This window comes from Prionailurus viverrinus, chromosome F1 (genome assembly GCF_022837055.1).
Source record: "Prionailurus viverrinus isolate Anna chromosome F1, UM_Priviv_1.0, whole genome shotgun sequence".
In the NCBI taxonomy this organism is placed as follows: Eukaryota; Metazoa; Chordata; class Mammalia; order Carnivora; family Felidae; genus Prionailurus; species Prionailurus viverrinus.
The window spans coordinates 31,909,971-31,916,078 of NC_062577.1; positions in this window are offsets into that span (position 1 = coordinate 31,909,971).

Genomic DNA, 6,108 nt, shown 5'->3' on the forward strand with positions numbered 1-6,108 from the left:
AAAAAGTTGAAAAAAAAAAAGAATGAGAAGATAATTCATAGAGTGGAAGTAAATATTCGCAAAACATGAAGGACTTATATCCAAAGTATGTAAGAACTCCCAAAACTCAATGATAACAAAACAACTCCATTTGAAACATACAACAGAGATTTGAACAGACACTTTACCAAAGACAATACATGGATAGCAAATAAGCACATGAAAAGATGGTCAACGTCATTAGTTTTAGGGAAATACAAATTAAAAACCACAATAAGATACCACTACCCAGTTATTAGGATAACTAAAATTAAATAATTGGTTGTACCAAGTGCCGGCAAGGATATGGAGGAAGAGAACAGGCATTGCTGTTGGGAATGTAAATGGTGCAAGCATTTTAGAAAATAGTGTTTTAGTTTCTTAAAATGTTAAACATTTACCTGTGCTCCAGGCATTCCATCTCTAGGCATTTATTCAAAAGAACTGAAAGTAGATGTCCGTACAAAAACTTGGACATAAATATTCTTAGTAGCTTTATTTGTAATAGCAAGAAATCGGAGCATCACCATCAGTCCATTCAAGGCCCTGGGTTGTTTTATGTGTATGTGTACATATACATATGTAGGACACATATATGTGTGTATTCATTATCTTCCTTCTGTATTGTTATTCTATACTCCCATTTTAGTTTGTTTCATGTATGTTACTTTCATGTGTTATCGTGGAAGGTGAATAAGTGTTGTTCATGTATTTCTAATTTACATCAATAACATTGTGCTAGACTTCATTCTATATTCCACATCTCTCCCCAGGACCACGCTTCTAGGGTTTATCCACGTGACTATGCGTGCCTTCGGTATGTTTCTTCTCACATCCCTGCTAACGCTTCCCTGGCTTTTTAATATCTGCCTACCTGATATGCGCAGAGCGATGTATCATTGTATTAATGCTTCTTTCTGATTAGCAATGATTGCCTTCTGCAAATGATCTGTTCACATCTTTTACCCGATTTCTCTTGGGTTTCAATATTTTCTAGTGGATGTATAGATATTTCTCATATATTTTGGATATTTAATCCCTTGACTTTTTTTCATCAATGTTGATTAACTTTACACACTGGGTCCTACCTTAAAGAAGTTCTTAAACGTCTTTGGATCCAATCTGCCCACATTTCACCTTCCAATGTCTTACCTTTAAGATTTTAACAGTTTTAAGCAAGTCCTAGGTCACAGATATAATCATGATTAAATTACTTGCCTTCCATTGGTAAACCTTTGCTTAACCTGGAAGTCCTCATCTGACTTTTATGTAGGGATCAATTTTATTTTTCTTCACAGGTGAGCCAGGTTTGCCAATAACCCTACGCTTATAGCCTCCACAATTGCTTATCAAGTTCTCGTGTGCACGTGGGGCTCTGAGGCTCTAGTCTTTTCCATTGTTCTCTTTGTTTTTTCGTGAAGTAGTGCCATACTGTTTTCACTGATGTGGCTTTGTAGCACACTCACAAGACACCTTGTAATGAAAAACGCCTTTTTGCTGTTTTTCAAGTTTCGCTTAGCTACTTGCGAAACTTATTTCTATAAACTTCCAAAGAAATGTATTCATTCCTTTAAAAACCCAGCTGGCCTGTTTATTGAAATTGAATTTATAAATGAAATTATAATTAGTGTCCTTGTGCTATGTTCATCATATCTCATTCATGAATCTGTAAGATTTTTTGCCTGTTCTCAGAGCTTCCTCTGTGTCCTTTAAAATATTTCTTTTCCTTTTTTTTATGCTTAGATATGCATCCTTTATTATTTATGTGTTTATTTATTTGTTTACTTTTATTTAAATTCAAGTTAGTTAGCAACGAGTGTGGTCTTGGCTTCAGGAGTAGAACCCAGTAATTCATCCCGGTGGATATGGTACCCGTGCTCATCCTGAAAAGTGCCCTCCTTAATGCCCATCACCCATTTAACCCATCCCCCCCACCCACATCCCCTCCAGCAACCCTCAGGTTGTTCTCTGTATTTCAGAGTCTTTTATGGTTTGCTTCTCTCACTATTTTTGTCTTATTTTTCCTTCCCTTCCCCTATGTTCATCTGTTGAGTTTCTCAAATTCCACATATGAGTGAAATCATAGGATATCTGTCTTTCTCTGACTGACTCATTTCACTTAGTAATACTTCTAGTTCCATCCATGTGGTTGCAGATGGGAAGATTTCATTCTTTTTCATCCCCGAGTAACATTCCATTGTATTTATATACCACATCTTCTTTATCCATTCATCCATCGATGGACATTTGGGCTCTTTCCATAATTTGGCCATTGTTGATAGCACTGCTATAAACATTGGGGTGCACGTGCCTCTTCAAATAAGCACCTTTGTATCCTTTGGATAAATTTCTAGGAATCTAATTGCTGGATCATAAGGTAGTTCTATTTTTAATTTTTTAAGGCACCTCCATAGAGTTTCCCAGAGTAGCTGCAGCAGTTTGCTTCTAATATGTTTCTATTTTCTTCATCAGAATCTTGTGTACTCACTGTAAATTCCTTGATCCTCTTTTATTGTTGTCACTCTTGTGGGTGGCATTTTAGTTTCAGTATTTTCTTGACGTATTTTTATGAGGTGATCTTTAACCTAGTGACCTTGCTATTCACCTTCATTACTAAATGTTTCCTGTTAATTTGTGCATTTTCTATATAGATGATCATCTCGTCTGGACCATTAGTAATAGCAATCATCTGTGAATCCCAGGTCTCAAAGTAAAAGTGTCTAAAAATTCTCCATTACGTATAATGTTTGCTTGATACTTTTGTCAAGTTAGAAAGCCCCCTTTTCCTCCTGGTTTGCTAGATTTTTATTATACATGTGTGTGATTTTCTGTATCAGATAAGATCATCAGCATTTTGAAGACACTATTTCATTACCTTTGGGCATCTTTTGTTGTTGATAGGATATTGCTATCAATATAGTTATCATTTCTTTGTAGATAATCTGATTTTCTTTCTAGTTCATTTTAAGAGTTTTTCATTTCTGATCTGAAATTCCCCTACAGTGTACCTACATTAGGATGTTTAATTTATCCACTTTGGTTTCTGAATTCTTCCTCACTCTGCAGACTCCCATACTTATTCAGATCTGGAAATTTCCCCTTAATTATTACATCTCCACCATTCTTTACTTCTGGAATTTCTTCTTCTCCTTCTTTTTTTTTTTTAAAGGTGGGAGTTACACAGGTGGTTGTTCTATGTATCTATCTATCTATCTATCTATCTATCTTTTTAAGGTTCTCTTTATTTGTTCAAGCCATTTTTTTAATTAATCTTTACCACCAATGTGGGGCTCAAACTCACAACCCCAAGATCAAGAGTCCAACACGCTACTGACTGAGGCAGCCAGACACCCTACAAAATTTCTATTACACAGTTTTTGAACTGCCTCTATTTTTCCTCCTTATATCTCTTGTTCACATTTTTCATCTCTTTACCGCTTCACAAATCATCGCGCCAATTTCTTTAGCTGTATCTTCAAGCTTTTTAGCTCAATATTGTTTTAATACAAGAAGATTAATTTCTATGACCAACTTATGTACTCACCGCTAGAAGTTCTTTGTGAGTTTTCATATTTGATTTCCTATACACAGAAACAAGAGACTGTGGAAAGTTGACTCATCTGTGCACAGCCACGGGGGACCTGCTAAATCTGGAAAATGCTTTAGGGGAAATTGAGAATCAATTGAAGGAGCCACACAATGAAAGAGAGCTTTAAGTAAAACAAATGTCAAGTTTCCTCAGATTTGTGACAAGTAGGACACAAATGGCCCATTAAAATGTACTTGGAGGACAATTTAGCCCTAGAAATATATACACCTGCCGTAAAAATACAACCAAAAATATTCCCCTAGAAAAGAATTTGTTTTTGTCTTTTTTATCTCAACCCAGATTCAACAGGTCAATGGCTTTTCAACGCCCTAAATGATTTGTACTTTTCATATGCGTCCATCCAACTGAGATTCCACAAATGGGCCAACATACGAGTCGCAGTCTGTTCCTCTGCGAAAAATCCCTTCTGATCCCCGCACAACAAGTGGCAGAGTGGACACCTGGTGACATGAGCTGGGATGAGAATGAACACCTGGAAAAAAAATCATACTCTTCCCCCCAAATGATAGTAAATTGGGGAGGGCTGGGTTCTTTACCAGTGGCTTATTAGTAACAAAAAGTTATGTAAATATCAGTTTTGTGCAAATTTGGCAAATATTTATTGTGAGAAAAGAACTTTGAAAAATAAAGTTCCTAGGAAATCCAGCTAACGTCCTTCTGTTATCTAAAAATAAAATCTTGGGGCGCCTGGGTGGCGCAGTCGGTTAAGCGCCCGACTTCAGCCAGGTCACGATCTCGCGGTCCGTGAGTTCGAGCCCCGCGTCGGGCTCTGGGCTGACGGCTCGGAGCCTGGAGCCTGTTTCCGATTCTGTGTCTCCCTCTCTCTCTGCCCCTCCCCCATTCATGCTCTGTCTCTCTCTGTCCCAAAAAATAAATAAACGTTGAAAAAAAAATTAAAAAAAAAAATAAAATAAAATCAGTGTGAAAGAGTACCCAAGGATTCAAAATAATTTTATCATTCACAAAATTATGCAAATACGATGTGTACTTATCAAAAAATGTGAAATTAACTTGGAAATACCTTTTTTGGGAAATTGGTTTAAATTACTTAAAAAACGCCTATCTGTGGCAGAAATATGTTTATAAAATGAGATCCTCAAAGGGTTATCAAGAGGCTTTTTAAAAGAGTTGAATTTTATTTTTTTTAATTTTTTTTTTCAACGTTTACTTATTTTTGGGACAGAGAGAGACAGAGCATGAATGGGGGAGGGGCAGAGAGAGAGGGAGACACAGAATCGGAAACAGGCTCCAGGCTCCGAGCCGTCAGCCCAGAGCCCGACGCGGGGCTCGAACTCCCGGACCGCGAGATCGTGACCCGGCTGAAGTCGGACGCTTAACCGACTGCGCCACCCAGGCGCCCCTAAAAGAGTTGAATTTTAGAAGAACTAGGCAAATTGATTAGCAAGGGACTGGTTTCGGCCAAATTGCTTTCTGGCAAACTGATCACCAGCCCATTTCAACAAGGAGAAGGTAATTTTTTTTTAAGCTACACCCATTGGACTTTCATCGTTTGTTTGTTTGTTTGAAATGTGTGTTGGAGGTTGATATTTGACGTATGTGAGTAGCATGTGAGAGGCAGGGAGTTAGCCCACTTGGCCCGAGAGAAGTGGGGTTCTTCTACTGAGCCACATCAGAGCAGACCTGGGAAGATGTAAAATTTTTCATCGATTGAAATGAGGATATAGAGGGGAAAATAGAGGTTGGGACAAAGTATCAAAGAATCCCGGATGCATGTGTAATGCGATAACAAGGTAGGAGAGGACCTAAGATATCTCAGGGGTAGAGGCAGCGCTCACAAGGAACCCCTGGGTCAGAGACAGGAGCCAGAGGTGAGAAAGGAATTATTATTGAGAAGAGATGCAAAGAACAGATACTAAGAGCAGAGAAGAGTAAGCCCGGGAGTCCTACAGCGAAAACCAACGGCCCTTAGCTGTTTTGGTAGAAAATGTACCTGCAAATTTAGAATGGCTTTGATCAGAAGCCAAACATGGCAAAAGGGTGCCATGAGTGGGAGATGTAATATGATGAGTGGACTGGTTCACGGCGGGTGTGGACCAGATGCCTCACATGTCTGAGTCTCGGAAGCAAACCTTTGAGCTAATGGACAGCGGTAGACGAGAGGACCTGGAGAAAACTGTAATAATATTTTCATTACAAAATGGTTTTGATTATTTTGATCCGTTGGCAAAGTAAAGTTCTATGTGGGAGGGGCAAGAAGCGGGGAGAAGTGTGTATTCAAAAAGCCAGTGGCCATCAACATGGTCTGAGTTGAAGACACCGCTCCATTGACTCTCTTAGGTGACAGCAGTGACTCAGAAAGTGAGCCCCTCGCTGCTGTGAGTAACCCGCGTGTGATCAGCCCCCCGCACGGGAGCTTATCCTGTTCCCATCCCCTGTCTCTCTCCCCTGCCCTTCTCCCACCCATTCCGACTTTGGTAGCCTTTGTCTGAGCACCCACAGCATCCTCTCTCCGTGTCTGC